This window comes from Pelobates fuscus, chromosome 10 (assembly GCF_036172605.1).
Source record: "Pelobates fuscus isolate aPelFus1 chromosome 10, aPelFus1.pri, whole genome shotgun sequence".
NCBI lineage: Eukaryota > Metazoa > Chordata > Amphibia > Anura > Pelobatidae > Pelobates > Pelobates fuscus.
In genome coordinates, this window is record NC_086326.1 from 118982151 (window position 1) to 119009950 (window position 27800).

Below are 27800 nucleotides of genomic sequence, written 5' to 3' on the forward strand. Positions count from 1 at the left end.
GTTGTAACTTGCAAGGAAATAAAAATGGAAAGATTCCTCACATTCCACTTCCAATCCTGCCAATCCTGGGAGATTGCAAAGAGGCAGATTGACAAGGTGTGCAGCACCGGGCTCCGCGCTCCTCATGTTAGGCCACGCCCCCTCTCATTAGTCCCCAGCACTCATGATCTGCTCCATGTGGCAGATTTGAAAGGAAAAGGTTACAAGCTGTTTTGGTACAACATGTCATCTTGTCCTCAAACTGCCTGTCAGCTTGTAACCTTTTCCTACCAGCTCTGTTACCCAGCGAATCGCGAGGACGAGGAGCATAGTGAGAGGGGGCAGGACCTAACATGAGCGGGCAGCACCGATTACTGCACACCTTGCAGATGTACCTCTTTGCACTCACCCAGGATGGTCCTTGCACTTACACAAAAAAAAACCCCATAATTTTAATAAAAAAGAGTTATTAATCAACGTGAGAATTGTTGGGAATTCAAAGTGAATTTAAAAATTAAGGCCAAAATACCTGGATTTTAACATTTCTCAACTATGCTTCCAATTAAACTACTTTGTTTTTAAATTTGAAATTCACTTTTAATTCCTGACCGTTCTCTCAAAGTAGAATAGCCCTGTCAGGTATTTCAACCAAAAATGTTTGCAGATATTATGGGGCAAATTGACTTATGCCTGTGGAAATATGATTATGCTCATGCTTCAGAAATAAACTATGGACAATTTAGTAGCACAACTTGTGGTTCAATAAAATGGCTATAAACATCTGACATAATTTGCAAGTAAGGTGGTGAGATCAAGAAAGACCTCAGTAGGCAGGTGCTAGTCCCGCATCTTGACATTGTCTGGGCTCAACAGGGGTTGCATTCAGTCTGACCTTATCTTCAGTAGTAGCTAAAGCAGAAATTCCTACTATCAATTTCATTCCAACAACTGACACTCTCAGTCAATTACATCCAGTCAAAGTAGAACTATTAAGTTCAATTTTATTGATGTATAAAGAGGAGACAGCTTTAACACCTACAGCATCAATGTATTTGTTATAGTGCTTGCTATAACACAAACAGGGCTGATTCTAGACTATTGTGCAGCCTTGGCAAGACCAACTACGTTGCCAATATTGCCAACATTGAGTGTCTTTCTCCACCCAGCCTCGTTGTGTGTCTCTTGCTTCCCCAACTACTTGGTATGTCTCTTTTTTTTACTACCACAGCCCCTCTGCGAGTCTCTTCCCCAGCATCTTTGTGTTTCTCTTTCTCCCCTCCAGCCCCTTTGTGTGTGTCCCCCTTTGAGTGTCTCTTCCTCTCCCTCAGCTCATTTGTGTATCTCTCCCCCGGGCCTTTGCTTGTATCTCCTCCCCGGCCCTCTTGCATGTCTCTTTTTTCCTTGTCTAGCCTGTATGTCATTGTCCACTTCCCCAGCCCCTCTGTGTAGGTCACTGTCCCCTTCCCCAGACTTTCAGTGTGTATCACTGTCCCCTTTCCTAGCCCCTCTGTGTGCTACTGTCCCCTTCCTCAGCCCCTCTGAGCGTTTCTGTGTCCCCTTTCACAGCCCCTCTGTCTGTGCATATAAATGTCTCCTATTCCAGCCCTTCTGTGTGTGTCATTGGTAATTGCCCCAATTTAACTGCTTTAGACCACATTTTAGAACAGAACAGTAAATCCCCCAGTTTTGTCCATAAGGAAAGCATGGGTAAATCTTTTCTTTGCCACTAGATGTCATGCTTTCCTAAATTTTGTCAATCTGTCACATATTTAATCTTTGCAAATACAATTTAATCAGAGAGTGTTTTAGCTGCTTTTTTTTTTAACACCAATAGGACTAGATTCCAAAAATTCAGACTCCATAGATGACAATGAGAGGCGTCTTACCTTCTAATGTGAGCAAAGCACAATGGCCTCCATTATATTTTTGCATAAGCTTTTCAAATAATTTAATATTTTTGGAATCGTGTTTTTTCCTCACTAGAATTAAAGACAACTAGCTACGTAAAGAGCGCATAAAACTATGCACATAAGATTTATGAAGCACTATTCTAGAACGACATTACTTAGAGCATTTAAAGCACCTAAACACTGCTAAAGAGAAGTTAGGGACAAGTGAAAAAAAGGGGAAAAAAAAGAAAGAGAGAGACTTTGATTACGTTTACAGATGGAGTGAAGGAAAAGAAAAATAGACCAGAATGTAGATTTTTTTAATGAAAAATATATATAGTTTTTATTTTTTGTTAGTTTTTTTGTTTGTTTTTACTCTCCCCTCCTAAATCCATTTAAAAATGTAAGAAAAAGGAAAAATAAAAATAAAAATTAAGTATTTTTAAATAAGGGCTCAAGCAATAAAATATAGTTCTGGTAGCATTGAATTAAGAGTAGAAGAGGAAGAAAAAGAAAGAGAAGAGAAAGACATATAAGGATAAAGATGGTCCAGGATTTTTCTTCTTTCTTCTTGTTTTTGTCTGCTCCCTGCCTTACATCCTGAAAGGTTGTTAGTGTAAACAAAGTAAGTACACAAGTTGGTAGAGGTGAGGACTCTTTTTAAAGTCTTCAGTATGAAATGTTTAGTCAACGCCTATGTATTATGTATTTGCTTTTTTACATCTTTTTTAATGTTGATTTAGTCATCGAGAGTTCCCCAGTATTCTCAATAGAAATAAGACTCAATAGATTTGTATGACTTAAAAATGGTTAGATTTGTTACAATTGACATACAGGGCCTTAATATACCACAAAACCAATGGGCATTTCAAGATTATTTGCTAAAGGAGAATATTCAATTGGCATTTGTCCAGGAGACTCACTGGTGCCAGGGCGATGAAAAAAGATGGAATAGCAAAAGATCACCATTGAAAGTTTGTGCACCAAGACAAAAGTGGGATAGCAATGCTTTTTTTCTAATACATTAAAAGTTAATATTAAATATAAATATACAAAGCGGGAAGGCAGATTTATTATCATGGTATGTACTATTAATGCCGAAACATTTACTTTAGTAAATCTTTATCTCCGAAATAAGAACCCTTTGAGTCTCCTGAGGAAAGTGCTTACCAGAGCAAATAAAGTAAAAACAGGTCTTTATCTAATATCTGGTGATTTTAATTGTACACAAGATCCCTATTTAGACAAACTAACAAGTAAAAACATTATATTAGACAAAGGTACTCAAAAAAAATGCTAGAATTATATGATATATGGAGAGTCATTAACCCTAAAAACAAAGAATATACATTTTGGTCTCAGGGGCCTTGTTTTCTATTCTGGCTGTTGCCGAGCTGTATGGGCAGTCTTCTTTCACTAAATTTGTGGGTAAGGCCTCTTGGGTGGTCTGGGCCCGTGCTGGTGGTGCAGTTTGGAGCATGAGGCCTATGTCACGCAGTGGCTGGGGCAGGGCTCGAGTCCTGCAGGAACGCATGGGAACGGCGTTCCTGCACTTTTTCCAAAGCAGGAACGCCGTTCCCGTTCCCAGTCCTGCAGGACCTGCCATGCTACCTGCACACAGGGACCATCACACGCTGTGTTCCCTCGCCAGCTCTAACTCTCGCGAGACCCGCGGCTGTCAGAGCGTTTCCACGGGTTACCATGGCAACGCTCCGCACAGGCGAGTCTCGCGAGAGTTAGAGACGGAGAGGGATCACAGCGTGTGATGGCCCCTGTGTGCAGCGGCTGGCTCCCTCCGGACCACCAGGCGATCTCCCCCCTCCCTGACAAGGTAAGAAGCAGGGAGGGGGGAATAAACTAAAAAAATACACACATAAAGTTTAAAAAAAAAAACTATCATCCCCCTATCATCCAGCACACACACACACACACACACACACATCATCCAGCACACACACACACACACACATATCATCCAGCACACACACACACACATATCATCCAGCACACACACACACACATCACACACACACACACACACACACACATCATCCAGCACACACACACACACACACATCATCCAGCACACACACATCACACACACACATCATCCAGCACACACACACACACACACACACATCATCCAACACACACACACACACACACACATCATCCAGCACACACACACACACATCATCATCCAGCACACACACACACATCATCCAGCACACACACACACACACACACACACACATCATCCAGCACACACACACACACACACACATCATCCAGCACACACACACACACATCATCCAGCACACACACACACACACATCATCATCCAGCACACACACACATCTTCCAGCACACACACACACATCATCCAGCACACACACACACACATCATCCAGCACACACACACACATCATCCAACACACACACACACACACACACCTATCATCCAGCACACACCCATCATCCAGCACACACACACACACACACACACACACATTATCCAGCACACACACACATCATCCAACACACACACACACATACACACCCATCATCCAGCACACATACATCATCCAGCACACACACACACACACACATCATCCAGCACACACACATCATCCAGCACACACACACACACACACACACACACACATCATCCAGCACACACACACACATAATCCAACACACACACACACACACACACACATCCTCCAACACACACACACACACATCATCCAGCACACACACACACATCATCCAGCACACACACACACACACACATCATCCAGCACACACACACAACATACATCATCCACACACATATAATCCAACACACACACACACCATCCAGCACACACACACACACACACACATCATCCAGCACACACACACACACACACACATCATCCAGCACACACACACACGTCATCCAGCACACACACACACATCATCCAACACACACACTGCATTCATTATACACACTCTGACTCACTACAAACACACTACATTCATTATACACACTCTGTACGTACTACAAACACACTATATTCACTATACACACTTTGCACTCACTGCAAACACACTACATTAATTATACACACTGCACTTACTACACACACTACATTCATTATACACATTCTGCACTCACTACAAACACACTGCACTCACTACAAATCCACTACATTCATTATACACACTCTGCACTCACTACAAACACACTACATTTATTATACACAATCTGCACGCACTACAAACACACTGCATTCATTATACACAATCTGCACTCACTACAAGCACACTGCATTCATTATACACACTGCACTCACTACAAACACACTGCATTCATTATACACACACTACACTCACTACAAACACACTACATTCATTATACACACTCTGCACTCACTACAAACACACTACATTTATTACACACAGCACTCACCACAAACACACTACATTTATTATTCATACTCTGCATTCACTACAAACACGCTACATTCATTATACACACCCTGCACTGCACTATATGCATAGGAGTGTAAAACATTTTTTTTAAAGGGGGAGGGGCAGGAATCTTGGGTGAGTTCCCACACTTTTTTCCCCAGGACTTGACCCCTGGGCTGGGGCATGTGTGGGGCCAGTGTTTGAGATCTCTGTCCCATCTCCTCGGGAGTGTAGAAGTCTGAGGTATCAACCTGTGTGCCGGTCATCAGCCACGTCGCTAGCTCTCCTGCGAGGTCTTGTGGTCGTGCGCCTATGTGGTAGGCCGCGGTGACTCTCTTGCGGTGTTTCGTGCCCGATTTTTGGAAGAAAGGCATCTGCGGGTTCGGCAGAATGCCCGGAGGTACGGTCTGTTACTTATTGCCACAGACGGGTTGGCTGATATCAGTTGTTTTCGGCTCTAGGCTGTCAGAGCCTTGGTGAGTGCGACCACTCCAGTGTGCGGCTAGGCTCCGCTCCTCATTTAACTAATACATTTAATAAGATTGTGGGGGGGGGGAAACTTCCCAGGAGAAATGTTAAAAGTGAATATTCTACCTGTATTAAAACCAGGGAAAGACCAAACAGATGTAAAAACAACTACCGTCCTATATCACTGATTAGTATGGACACCAAGCTGTTCTCCTCTATCATTGCAGACAGACTGACAGGGATATTGAACACTATCATTTATCCAGATCAAATAGGTTTTTATACCTTGCAGGTTAGCTGTATTTAAAGAAGATTGATTAATATAATAGATGTATCGGAAAAAAGTGGGGAACCAATGCTGATCCTGTCATTAGACGTTAAAACAGGATCAACTGGGTTTTCATGGAAGAACACTAGAGTCATTTGGATTAGATGGTTGGAATTTAGATGCAATCCTGAGCTGTATAAAAAAAAAAACAACAGCCAGGACAATCGGCCAAAATATATGTTCCATATGGTTTGCATTAAATAAAAGAACGCTGTCCCCTGTCACCCACACTGTATATTGTAACGATAGAAGTATTAGCTTTTAGACTTAGAAACAACGTGATGCTAAGGGGCCACATTTATTTATTTATTTATTTATAAAATATTTTACCAGGAAAGATACATTGAGATTTCTCTCGTTTTCAAGTATGTCCTGGGTCCACAAATCATTGCATTGTTACAGTTAGTGTACAATAAAATACAAATACAATATTAATATACAATATATACAAAATTTAACATAGAACAGGTAGGAAATATATAATCAACAATGACAGGTACATTCTGTTTTCAAGTATGTAGAGAGGGATCTCTTAAAGGACTTTAAGCTTAGGGAAGATTTTAATTTGTGCGGGAGGACGTTCCACAAATGCGGTGCTCTGTAGGAGAAGGAGGATCGGGCTGCTTTCTTTTTATATTGAGGTAGACTAAGTAAAGTGTTGGTACTGGATCGGAGGTTATAGGAAGTGGGAACAGCCGGGGAAAGCATTGCGTTCAGGTAGGGTGGGAGTTTCCCCGAAAAGCTCTTAAACACAAGGCTGGAAAGATGAAGGGTGCATCTGGATTCCATCGACAGCCAGTTTAGTTATTTTAGCATGTCACAATGGTGGGTCCTGTAATTACATTGTAGCACAAATCGGCAGAACGAGTTATACAATGTGTTGAGTTTATTAATGTGGGATTGCGATGCAGATGCATATACTACATCCCCATAATCAATGATTGGCATCAGCATTTGCTGTACAATCTTTTCCTTTACTGAAGGGCTTAGGCAGGATTTGTTTCTGTACAGGGCACCTCGTTTTGGATAAAGTTTAGATGCAAGCTTTTCTATGTGCAGGCCAAAAGATAGATTGGGGTCTAACATCATACCCAAGTATTTGAAAGAGTGGACTGCGGTCAGTGTGCCATTTGAAATTGTTTTGATGGATAGGTGGGAATTGTGTAATTTAGGTAATTTAGGTACTGTTCCAAAGATCATTGTGACAGTTTTGTCAGTGTTCAGGAAGAGTTTGTTTTTTGCAATCCACTTTTCTACCTCTGTAGCATCTCATCTAGAAACAAAACTTTTATTATACGCAGATGATACAATATTATATCTGTCAGATCCTTCTTCTTCACTACCAGCTGCTTTGAATGAAATAGACAGTTATAGTAAAATATCTAATTATAAATATAATAGATCAAAAACTATTTTTATAGTTATATTAATACCATTTAAAAAGACAGAGAACAGGTTCCAAACTAAGTTTGGTTAAAAACTTGAATAGAATAATGAAAATAAACTTTAGGGACTTGTTAATATAAACAAATACAAAATCTAAAGGAGTGGTGCCACCTTGAGGTGTCCTGGTGCGGCAGGGTAAACATCCAGAAATTGCATGTACTCCCTAAGTGGATATACATTGTCAGGATGTTACCACTGTCCGTCCCAAAACCTTGGCTGACTCTGGTTAATCTTCCTTTTCCAATTTTGTCTGGAAGGGAAAAAAACAAGGATTACAAACTATCTACTATCTAATAGTACCAGAAAGGGAGGACTAGGGTTTCCAGATATAGAAAAATACTACGAGGCTGGAGTCGTGTATCACATTATGAATATGCAACCCGATCTAATCAAAACAGAATCCTGGTATATTATAATAAACTAAATTAGTAATCTCAAAAATCCTTTAGATCCAAAGTAGCAGTTCAAAACATTTGTTTTCCCAGTGTGCAGGTTTAATTATTATTATTATTATTATTATTATTATTATTATTATTATGATATTTATAGAGCGCCGTCAAATTCTGCAGCACTTTACAATGGGTGGACGAACAGACATGTAGTTGTAACCAGACAACTTGGACACACAGGAACAGAGGGGTTGAGGGCCCTGCTCAATGAGCACAAAAGGTAAGGATAGTATTAGACTAGTGACAGTTGCAGAAGAGGAATCAGTTGGGAGCTATTAACAGTTTAATTGATACGCTTTTATGAAGAAGTGGGTTTTTAACGATTTTTTGAAGGAGTGGAGACTGGGTGAGCATCTAACGGAGGAGGGAAGAGAGTCCATAGGAACGGTGCAGCCCTCGAGAAATCTTGAAGGCGAGCATCAGAGGTGGGAGTACGGACAGAAGATAGACGTAAGTCTTCCGCAGATCGTAATGGCCTAGACGGGACATACTTGTGTACAAGGGAGGATAGATAGGTGGGAGCAGCATTATGTAGAGATTTAAAAGCAAGAACCAGAATTTAAAATCGAGCTCTATATTTTATAGGAAGCCAATGTAGGGACTGACAGAAGGGTGAGGCATGGGAGGTGCGGGCAGACAGAAAGATATACAGAGAAGAATAAAAAAAAAATATTAACCCTCCAGCAATTAAAACATGGAATAACGTTTTAAATACAGATATAACTGAAGAAGAATGGTTTTCTTCTAGCTACAAAATGAAAAAGCAAGTACATCTGCTTTCGCTCACTGAAACCCATTTTGAATTGATTTGATATAGATTCTTTTAAGCAAACAAATAAGTTTGAATGTCTATCTGTTCCTGTCCAAATTTGAGATGATTAAATTGCGTATACGCAGAAGTAAATTCACACTGACACACGGAGTTCAGGTTAAAAGAACTTCGAGAAAATTTAATGGCATCTGGTTAAAAAGCGGGCTCGCAGACCCTTATAAGAGCAATATTACATCATCATAGAATATCAAGATAACAACAAATAAACATCATTAATTGGGTTAGGTGTTAAGTGGCTATGTCAATACCCACCCATCAATATTATTAATTGGCTTAAGTACTAAGTGGCCGGCTAAATGTCCTCCCACCGAGAGGTGGCGTCATCTTGGACACGGGAGTGGACACGATGGCTCAGGCGCCATCTTGCTAGCACGAGGCTTTACTCGATGGGAGGGGGGCTTTAGGCGCCATTTTGAGTAGTTAGTAATGTTAGATTCGAGGTCAGGTTCAAGGCTTTTTAGTGAATGGACATTTCATTAGTTCAGTTCTCATGATCTAACTATGGCATACATTGTTACATATTACAGGAACTTGACAATTCCGGTGTTACTCATATCCTTCTAGAAAATACATTCTCTTTCTAATATTCTAAATGCTGTTAGGGAAATCTGTCATATAATGCAGTTAATGGAGTTAATGGGGAATTTTAATAAAGGTTTTAATAATTCTACAACAGTCCCCCCTATGAAATGTTAGGCACTAAAAAGATAAACTTTATTTGTTAATACCAGAAGACGTGTTAGCCCAAAGGCACAGAAACCCCATGACCGCTAGCTAGGTGTTATTGCAAAGTGCAATTCTGTCCCTTCCTGTCCCTAATAGGCTGCAGCTCATCCGTCAATACGGTCAGGAACTTTCTTCACTCCGCTGGTATCCCACAGTGGCTTGCCCACCACATCTCCGCACGGCAGTCTATCCATAAAGACGGACGCTGTCCCTAAGCTGGTTCCCTACCTAAAACTCTTGCACTTTATCAGTAAAAGGGATAGTTTGCAGCGGTATACAGGGTGAATTGAAATCTTGGAAATCTTGGTCATCAACTGTCAGATGTGCAAAAGTTGGTGCCGCTTGGTCTGCAGTCTTCTGTAGGAATTTTCTCAGACAGGGGAGGACAAAACAAACGAGAAGAGCGAGAATAAAAAGAAAAATTAGTAATTCCATACCAATATGAATTAAAGCTTTTTGCCACCGTGTCATCCAACCAAACCACCTTTCCCAGGGATCTTTCACCCCAGAATTCCTTTTTAACTCTTCAGAGAGCTTATTTAATTTCTCTATGGCCATGGTGACTTTACCATTAGGACCTGTGTTCTCTGGGATGTAGGTACAACAGGTCATGGTGTCGGGCAGTATTTTACATATGCCCCCCTTCTAAGCTAGGATCATATCTAGGGCCATTCTGTTCTGGAAGGACATTTGGGATGTGGCCTGCAATTGTTCGGCTAAACCCTGGAGGGCATCTCTGGTGTAGTTGACAAAGCATTGTTGGTTGTAATAAATGTAATTAATCCAATTTAAATTCTTGTTTGCAGTAACTATGGTAAAAAGTGATTCAAACCCCGCAGCAACTTCATCTCTTGCTTTAAATTCATTAGGTACCCCCCTAGGCACCCCAATGGCATCAATATAAATGTGGGGGTCAAAACTGCCTCTTACTGGGGCTTCACGCTTAACCTTGGCTGGTGTGTGTATGGACTCATGTATGTCAGGGTGTGTGTCAGAGATAATATGTATGGGCATGATGGCTTTAGCCAGAGTACACTCCCCCCACCATTCCTTGTCCATTCTGTAAATCCCCACACAACCAGTAAATATCTCCTAATGACCTAGTATGGAATTGTAATAGGTACATAGGGACAGTTCTATAGGGGGCACAATATCCTTCGGAAAAAGTTACCCATGAACTTACCAATTCCGTCATAATTGGCATAACAGGTGTAGTTTCCCTTATAGATCGTAACACCATCTGGGGGTTTGACATCCTTGATTAGGAGGGGGTATTCTACTGTCCATGCTTTGCAGAGGGACCTGTTATAATTGTAATGGTAGGCAAGAAGACTTAATATGCAATTTTCTATTTCTAATGGCAGAGTCAAGGGTACGGTGCCGAGGTGAGGCCGGGCACCACCACACACATAGCATGCGGTTCTGTTATGTTTGTTGGCATTATATTTCATCCATTCCAACCATAAATTAACATCATTAAAACCTGTTTCAGCGGCCATGGTATCTTCAAAGGTGGGATTAGCAATGGCCATCATGTCTTTAAAGGACTGGATGTGTGGTTTTAATGGGTTTGGGACCATGTGGGTAGCCCCTTGCCACTCTGGAGAGTGGCACATATCTTTTAGGTAGAAGTGCCCTAATTTGTTATAGGAACCTTTCTTCCAATACATTCCCATTACATACTGGTCAGCATCCATTGGGATGGGATGCTCTATGTTTAGAATTAATTTCATGGGTGTTCCTCCTCCAGGCTTCCTCAAAGTCATTCTTTGGAGGAGGGATCTACCATGGTCATCTACCTTAGATAAGGCACTTTTGGGTTTGTAACCCCAGGCAGGCCCAGCATTCCACCCTGCAGCCCCCCAATGGTTACAGTTATGCCCCCATTGTTTGTCAACTACACAAACATAGGGGTCTTTTACATGAGGTATATCTCTATAGATGGTTTGAATTTGTGACGTAGGGAATGGGCAGTCTACAATGTCACAATAGTCAAAAGTATATGTAGCCACATGGGTACATGAGGAATTGTACCAGAAGGTATACCCACTGGCATCTTTAGTAATGGCTACTTGTTGGGCCTTAATTAGGCTAATTAAGGTGTTAATGTACCAGGGGTACATGGTTGTGCGGTATCTGCTTCCTCTGGGGCAGGAGTCTTCTTGCAATGGGAAGCATGGATCCAATGTGGCTTGCCAGCCAACTTGACGGAGGTTGAAGTGATCAGGAGAACTTGTAATGGTCCGTCAAATCTTGGTTCCAGGGTGTGTTTCCGCACAAATCTCTTTACCAGAACCCAATCTCCGGGAAGCAGGCTGTGGGTACCCGTATCAAAATCGGGATCTGGAATTGAAGAGAAAACTTGGGCATGTATTTTGTTCAAAGCACTTGCAAGTTCAGTTACATAATCTACCAAAACATCAGTTTGAAGCTGAAGCTGTTGGGGGTAATAACAACCTAGTCTGGGTGCAGTCCCAAATAGAATCTCATATGGGGATAGTGAGTGCTTCCCTCTAGGTGTGTGTCTAACGCTGAATAAAGCTATTGACAAGCTTTCTGGCCAGGGCATCTTGGTTTCTTGTGACATCTTTAACATTCTAGCTTTTAGGGTACCATTCATGCGCTCCACTTTACCACTGCTTTGTGGGTGGTAAGGGGTGTGGAAAGCTAGGGTCACCCCCAGAGTGGTCCAAATTTCTTTAGTCACTGTTGCTGTAAAAGCTGGGCCCTGGTCACTCTCAATAACTTCTGGGAGTCCAAACCTACATATAATTTCTGTGAGCAGACGTCTTGCTGTTGTTTTGGCAGTGATATTGGTTACTGGGTAGGCTTCTGGCCAGCCTGAAAACATATCCACTATCACTAGTGCATATTCATGGGGACCACTCTTTGGCATTTGTATGTGGTCAATCTGAATTCTCTGGAATGTGTACATAGGCTTAGCCAGGTGTTTCAAGGGCACTTTGGTTGGTTTCCCTGGGTTGCATTTTGCGCAAATGACACAGGCCTTGCAAAAGTTGTTGACCAGTGTAGTAATTCCAGGTGCTTCATAATACTTCTGTATGAGGGCAGCCATTAGGTCTTTTGACAGATGTGCAGGTCCATGTGCCCATTGGACTACTGCTGGATATAAATTCTTAGGGAGGCAGAATCTAAGATTGTTGTTGTATACTCCATCTTTTAGGACTGCTCCTTTCTTCTTCCATTTCTGTATTTCCTCAGGGGCAATTGCAGCTTGCTGTTCCCGTAGGATTCTTAGGTCAGTAGGAAGAGTCTGCAAGGTAAAAATAGGAATTTCTTCGTGTCCGGACACTCTTTCATCCACTTCCTGCAATTCTCTTGCTGCTTGCTTAGCAGCCTGATCAGCTAAATGGTTGCCCTTTGCTTCATCTGTATCCAATTTCCCGTGTGCCTTCACTTTCAGAATGGCCACTTCTTCTGGGAGTAGGAGGGTATCCATTAGTTCCTTGATTGCAGAACTATGTTTGACTGGCGTACCGGCAGTGGTAAGAAATCCTCTTGTTTTCCAAATTAATCCGAAGTCATGTGCCACGCCCAATGCATATCTTGAATCAGTGTAGATGTTGGCGCGCTTTCCTTCAGAGATCTTGCACGCTGAAGTCAGGGCTTGCAATTCGGCTTCTTGTGCAGACATTGTTTCCTGTAGCTGTGATTCATTCATGGTGGCCCATAATTTTGCCATGGGCCCAAGATCATTCCATGATCTTGTCTTTAACTTGGTGACAGGGACATGTGGAATGGCAATGTCCCAATGACGATACAAATGTTTGAGTTCTGAAGGTAGATGAATCAAGACCATGCTGTTGCTGTTGTATAAATATGCCAGCTGTGAATAAAGCCAGTTAGTTGACTCCCAAACTGTGTTTCGTCCGGTTATTGGGAGGATTGGGGATATTGCCTTACTTTTCAGCGCTGACTGTGGATGTACCGGTTATACCAGCGGAGATCGTGGATTTTAATATTGCACTCCGCTACAACTACCATTTAGGGTATAAGTTACTTGTGCATTCTATACTCTAAAGTGCATTACTTTGCATTTTTCCACATTAAATTTCATCTGCCATTTGAGTGCCCAGTTGCCTAATCTATGTAAATCCCACTGCAGCAAAGCAATATCCTGATCACAGTGTATTAATTTGCAGAGTTGTGTGTCATCTGCAAACACTGAAACATGGTCTATTTCAAGATCATTTATAAATATGCTGAATAGAAGTGGTCCCGGAACAGAACCCTGAAGGACACCACTTACCACTTACATATAATGCAATTAGGTTAGTCCTCAGTGCTTTTTTCACTAAAGAGTTTATGACAGTGAATATGCTGTAAAGATGCCCTTATCTTATTGAAATTAATATGACAAACCTTGAAAGGAAATAATAAAAAAATGGCACCTCAGTGAAGCTCAACATTTATCATGTGAAAGTCCCCATGGTTTCTACAATATTATGCATTCATGGAGTAATTAAATGTATGAGCTACTAAAATTTACCTTTGCTCTATCTTCACTTTGCTATTTTTTCTTTTGAAAACCTGCAGTGGGCAGGTTATTATTTCAGCCTTCATTTTCACAAAAACTTGACAAAGTTATGTGGTGGGGGTCAGCCTGTACTCAGACATTGTAACTGAGAACAATGTAGTGATTTTAATATTAGTAGCACATATCGAGTTTTACAAAATAATTACAGCAGCATAGATCAGTTTACAAAACTGCCAGCAAAAATGCAAAAAAAAAAAAAAAATCACCACAAATGTTAGCATAAATTGGTGTAGCATATTACATATTTTATGTTTCTTTTCATATACATATTAAGGTATGATTTACTCATGGGTTAAAAAGAACAGATTATAGTTTGCTATTATGTACCATAAGGACTCTGAAATGTGCTGTATAGGGTGATTGGGGGTAGTGTCCTTATATGGGTAGTGTCCTTAAATGGCCAGAGTTTAATTTAAAAGTTATGACATCATTTTGCCTATTTAAGGACCACTCTCTCCTACTCTCTGCTCTTCTCTCCGGGGGTATCAATGACTTGCTGATACAAAGACGACTTACATCAAAGATCTCTCTCTCTCTGCAATGTCGTTAAGAAATACCACCTGTTAAGTATATTATTGTTTGCTTCTGGAGTAGAATAAATGCATATTTTTTTTATAAAGAACGTTGGATTACGTATTAGTACTTTTGGGTGATATAGATGTATATTAACCCATTAACCCAAGAAGATATATACATAAAAGACTTATCTCAATCACCCTGTAACACATAAATCAATATATTACAATTGTGAAACAAAATGGCAGCTCTGCAGGGCATTACATACAGCATATGAGATTCCCTGTACTGTCTTCTTTTACAAATGGTGGTCCTTTGTGGGGTTATTTGAACAGTCAAACTGCTACTTCAATGTCCTAAATTGAGACACAGGCCTATCATATCCATGTATCAAAATTTTGACCGTAAAAAAAATTTGAAACAATGATCTCTCTTACATGACTGTAGCTTCACAGGACTGTAGCAAATGTATTCATTTGGGGTATTGTACTAAACACAATTTGGGGTTTTGCACAGGAGTAGCATACATCAGGTTTACAAAATACACATTAAAAAAAACCTTTATATGTGTATATGTAAACAAACAAAAAAACATGAATTTTAATACAATATTTAATAGAGATTGGCAGTTAAATTTTGTTTCCTATCATTGCTATTAAATTCACAAGACAAGCATGCCACATTTTGAAAATGATATTTGATTCCTCGTACTTTGTGACCTGTATTAACAAAAAAAACAAAAAAACAACCAGAATTCTTCGACATATGATGTACTCTGTAAATCAGCTAGTTTTATTAAGCTGCACTAATGATGTACACATTATTATTATTAACACTGTGAATAAATGCATATTTCTTTTTTTTTTTTTTGCATTTTTGTGCTTGCTTAAAGGAATGCTCCTAGCACCATAACCACCATTAGCACACATCAGTTGTTATGGTATTTAAAGTATTCCTTTAGCAACATTTGCTGGTCAACTATTAAAGACATTTGCCAAATCCAGATAACATGTCCATTACAATGTGCCATACCTCTCTGTATACCATCTCACATTTTTATGACAGAAGTTAATTTAGATTTGTTTAAAAAAAACATAGAATTTGATGTAGCATAAAAACAGTGCTTTGTCTTTATGTCCATTCGATGGGTCAGTAAAGTACTAGTTTTTTTTTTTTTTTTAAACCTAAATATTTTTTAGTATATTTACTGTTTACATACTTTTTTTTTTTTTTTTTTTTAGCTCTTCTGTGTTTTCCGGTAGGAGGGAGGTTTGAAGTTGCGCAATTTTCACCCTACTGGTGTTTTACTTGGAAGTTGTTATCTTATTGACAACCACATTTCTCAATATTACTGGAATTTGATTCAAGTGTTTTCCTTGGTTTAGTTAATTTTTGAGTTGACAAAATGTTTTGTTATGCGATTATAAAGCACTCGTGCTTCAATAAAGGTGTTTCTCTACTTCAAATATTTATGTACTTACACATGACTTTAAACAAGTCTAAAACGTGTTTGGGGCAACCACATGACTCTGAGCAAAGTGCACCCTGCTTTCCCCCTCCCAATTTGTAGAGGGACCACTAAAACAATGAGTGGGATGTGCTAGGATGTTAGAAATCCACAAAATTTTGTGTCATGCAACTTTGTCCTATTTTTGCATTAATTATTCAAATCCGTGTTATAGTGACAAATACTGAGTCATAATTTCATATATACGTGATAAAATATTTGAATCTCTCTATTGAAATTAATACCGGGATTACTAACACTTTGCATCAAAACATTTGAAAAACATGGGTCTCTTAGATATATATTTTATTAAAGGGAAACTATAGAGCCAGGAAAACAATGTTGTCAGCCGGAAGTGGAGACCTAATGCCCACCAGGCCAAAAATTATACCCTGGAAGTCCTTCTAGTGGCTATCTGCTAGACAGCCAACAGAGGTGGAGTTAACCCACCACACTCATTTATTGCAGTTTCTTAAAAACTGCCATAATTACCTTTGTAAGGTTAAGGGACCTGGGACACTGCACCCAGACCACACCGATTAGCATAAGTGGTCTGTGAGCCTATATTGTCCCTTTAAGCTTATGCTGCATTGGTTTTTAAAAAGACTCAGCAAGTCCAGCAAGTGAATATTTTAATCAAGTCATATATTTCACAAAGGGGGAAAGAAAGCAATAACAAGCATGCTTTCCAAAGATATATACTATAGCAATGTTATCTAAATTTATCTAATTGCTATAACCATATCTGGAAATGTTTTATCTTGTTCTGTACTAGTGATAGAAAATGTCACAGAAAAGAAAGGTAATTCAGCTGGAAGTGGCTGGTTTAAACACTAATGCCCAGTGCAAGGTGATTTGTGATAGCGGACCATTGGAAGTCCAGAGCCTCCTGGATATGATTGGCAAATTCCTTGTCATGGTTATATCCATTAATGCCCTTACTAGTAAAGTGCAACTTATATGAATGCATCAGTTGATTGAAATATTAATTATATTATCAAATGTGAAAATGATGGCTTTCAATAAATGGTATATGGTATGTTAGAAGAAAATGCTAACACTTCTACTTCTAACACAGATAACTGTGAAGTACATCCAAAGGAACGGAGCAGTGATCCCCGTACGTGTGCACACCATTGTTATATCTGTGCAGCATGATGAGACGATCTCTCTGCCCGACATGCGGGAGGCATTAAAGGACAAAGTCATAAAGGCTGTAGTGCCATCTAAATATTTGGATGAGAAAACCATTTACCACTTGCAACCCAGTGGCCGATTTGTTATTGGAGGACCACAGGTATGTTTTATTTTTTTATTTTATTTCTATCACCACATTTTTTAAATTGTATTTCTATTTGTTGCAAATAACTGTTTGCAGTGCTGTTAGTATAAGAAACATTGGCATTGCTGAGATTGGGCATTGTTTTACTCACTGAATCGATTTAGGGGTATAATTGTGTGCTACACCTTTAAAGGGACACTCTAAGCACCAGAACCACTACAGTTTAATTCATTTAGTGGTTTTGGTGAAAAGAGCATATCCTTGCAGTCTGTTGTATTTTGTCCTTCCAGTCCTGCAATGTTTGTGGAACTGATGTTCAGCATCCTCATGCCCAATATGCAGAAGCTGAACACTCACCATAGAAATTCATTAGTATAGTGCATTTGTATAAGAAAATGTGGAGATTGCTGGGCATGCGGAGTGGGTTCCTAATGCTTTGCTTTGGAAAAGCATTGGATTGGCTGATGAGATTGTGGTGGAATCTCGGTAAAAATAAATTTAGTAGGCCGAGATTACCACGTGGCATGTGTACGTGCATATGCTGACGTATCGATCAGTTGGTTGCACGAGGCAAGATACGATCAGTAGTGTACGGAGCATGTGCGAGAATACAGGATGTAGTATTCCCCTCCTCCATTGTGCTGGACAAGCCATGCGGTCAAGCAGGAAGTTAATTCTTATTTGTATTGATTGGTCAAGAGAATGTGCGGGTGGAGCTTAATATGGGAGGAGTTATGTGCCTATATAAGGAGCCTGCACTATTGTCCGGGGCTCAGAACTTGTTGTATTTTGGTGACATTAGTCCCTCTGAGTCCCGATCGGTGAACCGAATAAAGAATCTCTTCCTTCCTGAAGAAACCTGTGTCCATCTCTCTGTGCTTGGCTTCCGTCAGTTTCTCCGGAATCATTTGGTGCATTGGCCGGGAAGCTCATCGTTCAACGGTAGCTGAGAAGCAGAGGCGTGAGACGGTCTATCTTTGCCCACGTTCTCTACGGCTGCACCCCTGAACTTCTGCGTGGACCTCCCTTCGTCTCGGCGCCACTGGTCTGTTGTCCAGGAGATCATCGGCCTCTACGTAAGAAGTGCTGGGGTGTCCCCGTCGATGAGTGTGAACTCAGGTTCAGGAACGAGGAGGTAAGACGACCGCTGTTTTAGACGGCGGACCCACTAGGGGTATACCGATTGTGCGGTAGGCCCATAAGGGGTTTAAATCTGTGTATGGAATCTGCCCCCTCTGTCGGAGGGAAGGAGCGAAGGCGCACCGCTCAATCGAACGCTCTTTAGTAAGATCGTTTGATTTGGTTTGGAGTCAGGCGGGGTTCTGTGTAAATAGCCCTAGCCGGACACCGGTGTCTTGTCTAGACTAGCGTTCTAGGGTGTACAATTTGTTCGCTAGGTCGGAGGGACCGGGAGACTAAGCAGACTCTGATGTACATTATCGTTTGCTAGATCTCAACCTATCTTGGCTAAGTGGGAAGGCGTGTAAATTTGGAACCCACTAGACTATTGATAGAGTAGAAAGACTAAAAGGGTTCTGTTGTAAATTCCGCCCTCTAGTTCGCTATATGTGGTGCTTGGGCAGTGTGGCTAACCAAAACGGATGTAGATAGTTTTAGGTAGTCCATCAAGGTACTGGCCAATAGTTTAGTTGGGATTGTATATGTGTTAAAGATTGTTAGTAAAGTGTATATCTTGTTAGATAGCGCGAGCTCAGCCGTCTAGCGAGAGTGTTAATAGTGTGTTGCTCTATTATAGTGCACGGTACCATAACCCTGTATATTTACTGACACTGTATATAAGTACTAATCATTGTCGTCTATTGCATGTTTAACACCATAACCACTAATAATTGTATTGTGACCTTAAATTGTGCTTTGACCTATGCTAACCGTACTGTAACCGCTGTTTGTAAAAGACGATGTTACTGGGGTGTGTTAAAGACGGGTAATTCATATATAGAGAATTATAGCATGGGTGACTGTATAGTTTTGCCAAAGGGCATAATATTGATTATTTAGTGACTGGTGTAACAGCTGTGCGTGTACGGGAATTCCCTGAGTGTTTATTGTGTTATTGTGTACGTTTCACTTGGTAACTGTACCACGTGGTGCTGTTGCCGGAAGAAACGGGTGTGACTGTTGAATAGAACGTGTGCATAGTATTCGTTGTCAACGACGCTCCATTGATAAGTATGGGCGCGTCAGAGTCGACGATTTTGGATCCCTTAGGTTGTATGGTAAAGAATTTTAAAAAGGGATTTACAACATGTGATTTGGGGGTTAAAATGTCTCCTGTACGTTTGGTCACTTTGTGCACTAGGGAGTGGCCTACTTTGGTTGCGGCATGGCTGCCACGTGGCAGTTTGGATCCAACTCTGGTACAGCGTGTACACGTGGCTGTATCAGGTAGGTCTGAACTTTACGGACAGTTTCCATATATTGATTGTTGGAGACAGGCCGTAAACGACTCGCCAAGATGGATTCGGATATGCCACGAGGAGCAATGTCGCCTCATGGTGGCCAGAACTTGTTTGTCCACTAGGACTACGGTTAGGCCCATTTTGGACATGCCCCCTGAGTCCGAGATCCCTATGCCGCCCCCTTACTTCCCTGTAGAAGGAAGTGATACAAGTACAGGAAGTTCTACACCCCTTCCCCCATTGTCCCCATCTGCTTCCGCTTCCTCCTCCAGTTCAGAATCCACCCCCCGCCGTACTAAACCTCCCCTTCCGGAACCAACCCCCGTTAGATCCCATTATCCTGATTTGGCGCCACTTCAAGTTTCCGGTCAGGCTTCTTCTAGCCCGGCCCGGAATATTCTATTCACCGACCTTCCCCAAAATCAAGCTTCTACATCCTCATGTCTTACTACCCCCCGACCGGAACCCATAACCGACACCCCTCCACGTAGCCCTATACTAACCCGACAACTGACCGGTACCCAACAACCCAAACATTATCAGATGCCTCTTCGTTTGAATCCTGGGTCAGCCTATCTCGATGCCGCAGGTCAAATGGTATATGCTGACCCAGTCTTCGTATATGTCCCGTTCACGACTACCGATCTCTTGAATTGGAAGGCCCACAATTCCTCGTACACTGAGAAACCACAAGCTATGACTGATCTGTTCACCTCGATAGTTCAGACACATAATCCGACATGGGCTGATTGCCAGCAGTTATTAATGACATTGTTCAATAATGAGGAAAGGACCAGGATTAACCAAGCGGCCATTAAAGCGCTAGAGGATGAAGCCCGTACTTTAAATCAAGCCAATCCAGCAGCATGGGCCGCAACACATTATCCTAATACCGATCCCGACTGGAATGTTAATGGCGCAGATATGGTTCAACTAAAAGCCTATAGAGACGCTATAATTGCTGGCATGAAAGCCGGAGGGAAGAAAGCCGAAGACAGTTGAGGTGATTCAGAAAAGTGATGAAGCACCCAGTGTCTTTTATGACCGATTATTGGAGGCATACCGCTTGTATACCCCCTTTAATCCGGAAGACGCTGATAATTCCCAAATGGTAAACTCTGCCTTTGTCAGCCAAGCTTACGGAGATATTAAGCGCAAGCTACAGAAGTTAGACGGGTTTGCAGGAATGTCCATCACCCAACTAATGGAGGTAGCAAATAAGGTGTACATGAATAGGGAGTCAGAAAGTAAGAAAGAGGAAGAGCGCAAGATGCGTAAAAAGGCTGATATGCTAGCGGTAGCGATCGCAGGCGTAGATAGACGGGGCCCAGATAGAGGCGATAGTAGGTGGAATAGGGAGCCCCTGAGTAGGAATCAGTGCGCGTATTGCAGGGAAGAAGGGCATTGGAGAAGCGAGTGTCCGCAAAGAGAGCAGTACGAGAGAGACCAACCCAGGGCAGGTTATGGAAACTTTAGAGGCAGAGCGAGAGGTAGAGGAGGCCCCGGAGGGAGCAATGGTAATAGAGGAAGTAATGGAAACAGAGGAAGTGTAAGAGAAGATAGGTACTATCCAGCAGCGCAAAGGTCCCGCGATAGAGAAGGTAGGGACTTCGTAGGATTGGCTTACACGGTCATGGAGGACTATTGATACCGACCGGGCTCCATCCCCCTTGGTCGAGCGGAGCCTATGGTCGATGTATCAATAGGGGGAAAAAGGAGTGCATTCATGATCGACACTGGTGCTGAACATTCGGTGGTGACTAACCTAGTTGCTCCTCCATCTGGAAGAACTATTACCGTAATAGGAGCAACTGGAAGAAGTGCTGCAAAACCGGTTCTTAAAAGTCGACTCTGTACATTGGGAGGCCACGTAGTAAAACATCAATTCCTTTACATGCCTGAATGTCCAGTCCAATTGTTGGGACGTGATTTGCTTTCCAAATTACAAGCGCAGATTACGTTCCTAAAAAACGGAACAACATCCTTAAAGTTTAATGGACCTTCAGGTATTATGACATTATCCGTACCAAAGGAAGAAGAGTGGCGACTTTATACAGCGTTGACTAGCCAAAACCCTAGGAGTGATGAATTCTTATTCAACATACCAGGAGTTTGGGCAGAGAACAACCCACCAGGACTGGCCCGCAATATTCCAGCTATTAAGATCGAACTAAAACTTGGGGTTTATCCAGTAAGCCTACGACAATATCACATCCCGCAGAAGGCTAAGAAGAACATTCAATCTTATCTGGATAAGTTCATACGGTATGGTATCCTAAAATTCTGTACTTCCCCCTGGAACACCCCATTGCTGCCGGTTCAAAAGCCCGGTACAGATGAGTATCGACCTGTGCAGGACTTGAGAGCAGTCAATGATGCGGTTGTTAGTATACATCCAGTTGTACCCAATCCGTATAACCTGCTTGCTTTAATTCCGGGTGGGGCAACCTATTTTACAGTTTTAGACCTCAAAGATGCCTTCTTTTGCCTCCGAATTGCCGCAGAAAGCCAATGTATCTTTGCTTTCCAATGGGAAAACGCTGTAACGGGCTTGAAACGCCAAATGACTTGGACAAGACTGCCTCAAGGGTTTAAAAATTCACCTACCCTGTTCGGTTCAGCCCTAAGTGAAGATCTACTGGATTTCGAGTCCATCCCAGGAGAGTGTGTATTATTACAATATGTAGACGACTTGTTGATAGCAGCAGTTACAAAGGAAATATGTCAGCAAGCAACACACGATCTACTCCACATTCTCTGGAAGGCAGGAAACAAGGTGTCTAGAAAGAAGGCTCAGTTGTGTTTGCCAACTGTCAAATATCTGGGATTCCATATCTCTGAAGGTCAAAGGATAATGGGGCCAGAGAGAAAAGAAGCTGTGTGCCAAATACCGATACCCAAGAATAGAAGACAAGTGCGAGAATTCTTGGGGGCAGCAGGCTTCTGTAGGATATGGATTCCCAGTTACGCGATATTGGCAAAACCTCTGTATGCAGCTATCAAAGGTACAGAGCACGACCCCTTCCTATGGACTCAAGAACAGCAAACGGCATTTGAAGATGTGAAGAAGGCTTTGATGAGTGCCCCAGCATTAGGTCTGCCTGATCACACACGACCATTCTACCTGTATGTACATGAGCAAAGAAGAATGGCTGTGGGAGTATTGACACAGTACTTAGGATCATGGCAAAGGCCTGTTGCCTATATGTCTAAGCAATTGGATGCAGTGGCCAGCGGACTTCCACCTTGTCTAAGAGCCGTAGCTGCAGCCGCCCTGCTGGTAGCTGAAGCCGATAAACTCACTCTGGGTCAAGAACTTTATCTACGAGTCCCACATGCGGTACAGACGTTGTTGGATTACAAAGGAAATCATTGGTTTAGTAACAGCCGTATGACCAAGTATCAAGCAATGTTATGTGAAAACCCAAGAGTGCATTTAGAGAATGTTAATACCTTAAATCCAGCTACCCTTTTTCCACAACCTACTGAAAGTCAACATGATTGTTTGGAAGTGATGGATGAAGTATTTTCAAGTAGACCAGATCTTCGTGATTTTCCCATCCAGAACCCCGACGTTCAATATTACACCGACGGCAGTAGTTATGTGAAAGAAGGGATCCGCTATGCAGGATATGCATTAACAACAATAGACAAGGTGATAGAAGCTCGGCCACTGGCAAAAGGAACATCAGCACAAAAGGCAGAATTGATAGCACTGACACGAGCGTTACAATTGGCTGAAGGTTTAAGAGTGAACATCTACACCAGTGGTAGTCAACCTTTTTCTAACTACCGCCCACTAATGCATCTTTTTGGTCGAAAAAATTTCCTTACCGCCCACCAGTTTTCGCGCAAGTGCGGAATATTTTTTTCGAAAGGAGGGTGTTTTAAAAAAAATAAATGTACGTACATTTATCTTTTTATTTGCAATTAATGCATGTTTATAATGTTTTTAACTTTATAAAAAGTTTAATGAGAAAACAATAAAGTAAATTGAAATTACCTTTACTAGTGATTAATGAGATCCTTGAGGTTGTAAGGAACAAACGAAGGTCTCCTCTTTCGGTGATATTCAGACGACTTCTCTGTTTGCGCATAATATGATTTCTCATCTGTGCGTCAGCTCCCCTCTTCTCCCTCCTCAATTCCCCTCCCCACCTTTTTTCCCCCTTTTTTTACCTTCCTTATAGCAATGCCCAGTAGGAAGGCTGAGCTAGGTATCCCACTATAACAGACTGGCACACATACATACAGACATACAGACACACAGACAGCATACAGACAGACAGGCACACACACACACACAAAGACATACATACAAAGACACATACAGACAGACACAAGAAACAGACACACATACATACACACATATATACAGACAGACACACACACGACACATACATACACACATATATACAGACAGACACACACACACGACACATACAAAGACATACATACAAAGACACACACACACAATACATACATACAAAGACACACACACACAAGACATACATACAAACACACACACACACACACGACATACATACAAACACACACACACACAAGACATACATACAAAGACACACACACACAAGACATACATACAAAGACACACACACACACAAAACATACATACAAAGACACACACACAACATACATACAAAGACAAGACACACATATATACAGACATACACACAGACACAAACAAGACATACATACAAAGACAAGACACATGTATACAGACATACACACACACAAGACACATACATAAGACACACACAGGACATACATACAAAGACAAGACACACATATATACAGACATACACACACACACACACAAGACACATACATAAGACACACATACAGACACACACACAAGACATACATACAAACACAAGACACATGTATACAGACATACACACAAGACACATACAAGACATACATACAAACACAAGACACATGTATACAGACATACACACAAGACACATACATAAGACACACACAAGACATACATACAAAGACAAGACACACATATATACAGACATACACACACACATAAGACACACACAAGACATACATACAAAGACAAGACACATGTATACAGACATACACACACAAGACACTTACATAAGACACACACAAGACATATATACAGACACACACAAGACATACATACAAAGACACATACACAAACAAACACACATTATATTTAAGTCACCCTCCTGTTTCCTACCTTTAAGGTGCAGGAGGGTGACTTTCCCTGGGGTCCAGTGGTGGCTCAGGTGCATGGGAGTCAGAGTTCCCACTCTGACTCCCTCCTCCTCCTTCCTCCCGCGCGGCTCTCTGTATGCTGGGAGGAGTGACCGGGGAATCACTTCCTCCCAGCAGATTTGATGTCATCACAGGGGGCCCGGTCGCGCTGTTAAAGCGCCCAGCGCTGACCGGGCCCCCTCACAATCCACATCCATCGGGTGGCCCTGACAGCATGGGCCACCCGATGGACCCCTCCATATGCGGCCCCGGCGGTTTGCCGCCGGGGCCGCAAGTGGTGATGGCGGTACCCAGTCACAGTGGTACCGCCGGCTCGCGCCCGCCCGCCTGCCCAATTTATAAAAAAAAAATTGAAAATCCCTACCGCCCACCTGGAATCCTGAAACACCCACTAGTGGGCGGTAGGGACCAGGTTGACGACCCATGATCTACACGGACCCCAAGTATGCGTTTTTAACCACTCATGCCCACGGAGCTTTGTATAAAGAAAGAGGACTATTGAATTCAGAGGGCAAAGAAATCAAGTACGCAGCTGAAATCCTAAAACTATTGGAAGCAGTATGGGAACCGAAAGAAGTCGGTATCATACATTGTCGAGCGCATCTGAGAGGAGATGGTGATGTAACCAAAGGAAATCGGATGGCAGATAATGCAGCTAAGCGTGCCGCTGAATCAGAAAGACAGGAATATGTGGGGCATATAGCTGCTCTTATACCAACTCCACTGTCTCAATGGACTCCAGTTTATACAGCTCAAGAAGAGGAGTGGTTAAAGACTGAACCTGGAAAGTATTTGGAGAACAAATGGTATCAGTTAGAAGATGGGAGAATAGTTATTCCAGCATCACTAGCAGTAGAAATTGTCCAAAACTATCACAACGGGACACATTCTGGGAGAGACAGTACAGAAGAGTCTCTCAGAAAACATTTCTACATACCAAGATTGTCCAACTTGACTCAAGCCATTGTACGAAGATGTGTAACGTGTGCTAAAAATAATGCAAGGCAAGGACCAGTAAAGCCACCAGGAGTTCAGTTTATGGGGGGACTCCCCATGTCCGATCTACAAATTGACTATACAGTAATGCCTAAATCTGGTGGACATCGCTACCTACTAGTAGTTGTGTGCACCTATTCAGGCTGGGTAGAAGCATGTCCTACTCATACAGAGAAAGCAGGAGAAGTTGTGAGGTTCCTGTTACGAGAAATAATACCCCGTTATGGACTACCCTGCTCTATAGGATCGGACAATGGTCCAGCTTTTGTTCATCAGTGCCTACAACAACTGACTCATATGCTTGGTAAAAAGTGGAGGCTTCATACGGCATATAGACCCCAGAGTTCTGGTAAAGTAGAGAGAATGAATAGAACTATTAAGAACCAGTTGGCAAAAATGTGTCAGGAAACCCAACTTAAGTGGAACGTTCTTTTGCCCATAGCTCTATTGCGAATCCGCAGTACACCTACCAGAAGGATGGGCCTCTCTCCTTTTGAAATCATGTATGGGCGACCACCTCCCGTACTTGGCAACTTAAGGGGGGATTTGAGTCAGTTGGGAGAAGGAATTACTCGGCAGCAGGTTGTAGAGTTGGGTAAGACTATGGAGGAGGTACAGAAATGGGTACAAGATAGATTACCTGTGAATATTTATCCCCCAGTTCATAGTTACCACCCAGGAGACCAAGTGTGGATTAAAGAGTGGAATAATGTACAGTTAGGGCCCAAGTGGAGAGGTCCTTATGTTGTTCTTTTGTCTACCCCTACAGCGATAAAAGTGGCCGAAGTGACTCCGTGGATACATCACTCCAGGGTTAAACCAGCAGCAGTCGATTCTTGGCAAGCTACAGCAGATCCAGAGAATCCCTGCAAGATCCGGTTAAAGCACACGACTCAGTCGGAGTGACGAGGAACTTTGTGGATTACAAATTTTATTGTTTCAGAGATTAGTAAGTGAGTGAGAAGGCCATAATAAAGCCTGTCCGCTCACCGAAGTGTAGTGTATAAGTCAGGAAAAGTCTCGAAGGGACCCCTGTGAAGACGAGCAGAACTCCATTCCCTGCAGCCCTTACATCCTGGAAGCTGAGGTGCCATCGCACGGACAAAGACTGAGGATGATGACGAAAGATGTGTTTCTGATAATGTTTTTATATGTGTATTTTTATATTCAGGAAGGTAGAGGTACCGACACTCCTAGCTGTGAGGTATGCATTAAGACTACAAGAACAGGTAACCATATTTCCCAGACCCTAATTTGGCATTCGCAATACAAGTGTAAAGGAGATGTATCAAGATGTAGATACTTAAATATAGAATATAGTGTGTGCCATTTAGGAGTAGGAGAACCTAAGTGCTTCAGTCCAGAGTATCAACCCCGTACAATTTGGTTGACTCTCAGAAATGGAGATCCTCAGGGGACCCTAATTAACAAAACAGTGTTAGAATCCGTACATTCTTTGGGTGTTCTGCTATTGGATGCGTGTAAGGCGATATCAAGTGGTAGAAAGCCGTGGAATGTATGTGGGGATCTTAGATGGGAGAGAACGTATGGGTCTAATGATAAATATATTTGTCCCAGCAGTAAAAATAAGTATGTGAGTCCTAGATGCCCAAATAGAGAATATAACTTTTGCCCATATTGGTCTTGTGTGGGGTGGGCAACTTGGGGACAGACAGC

General features: G+C 42.0%; 1 pseudogene; it reads left to right on the top strand.

Moving 5' to 3' along the window:
- Nucleotides 1-27800, top strand: part of LOC134575507 (S-adenosylmethionine synthase-like) — a 67834-nt pseudogene that overhangs the window by 16438 nt on the left and 23596 nt on the right.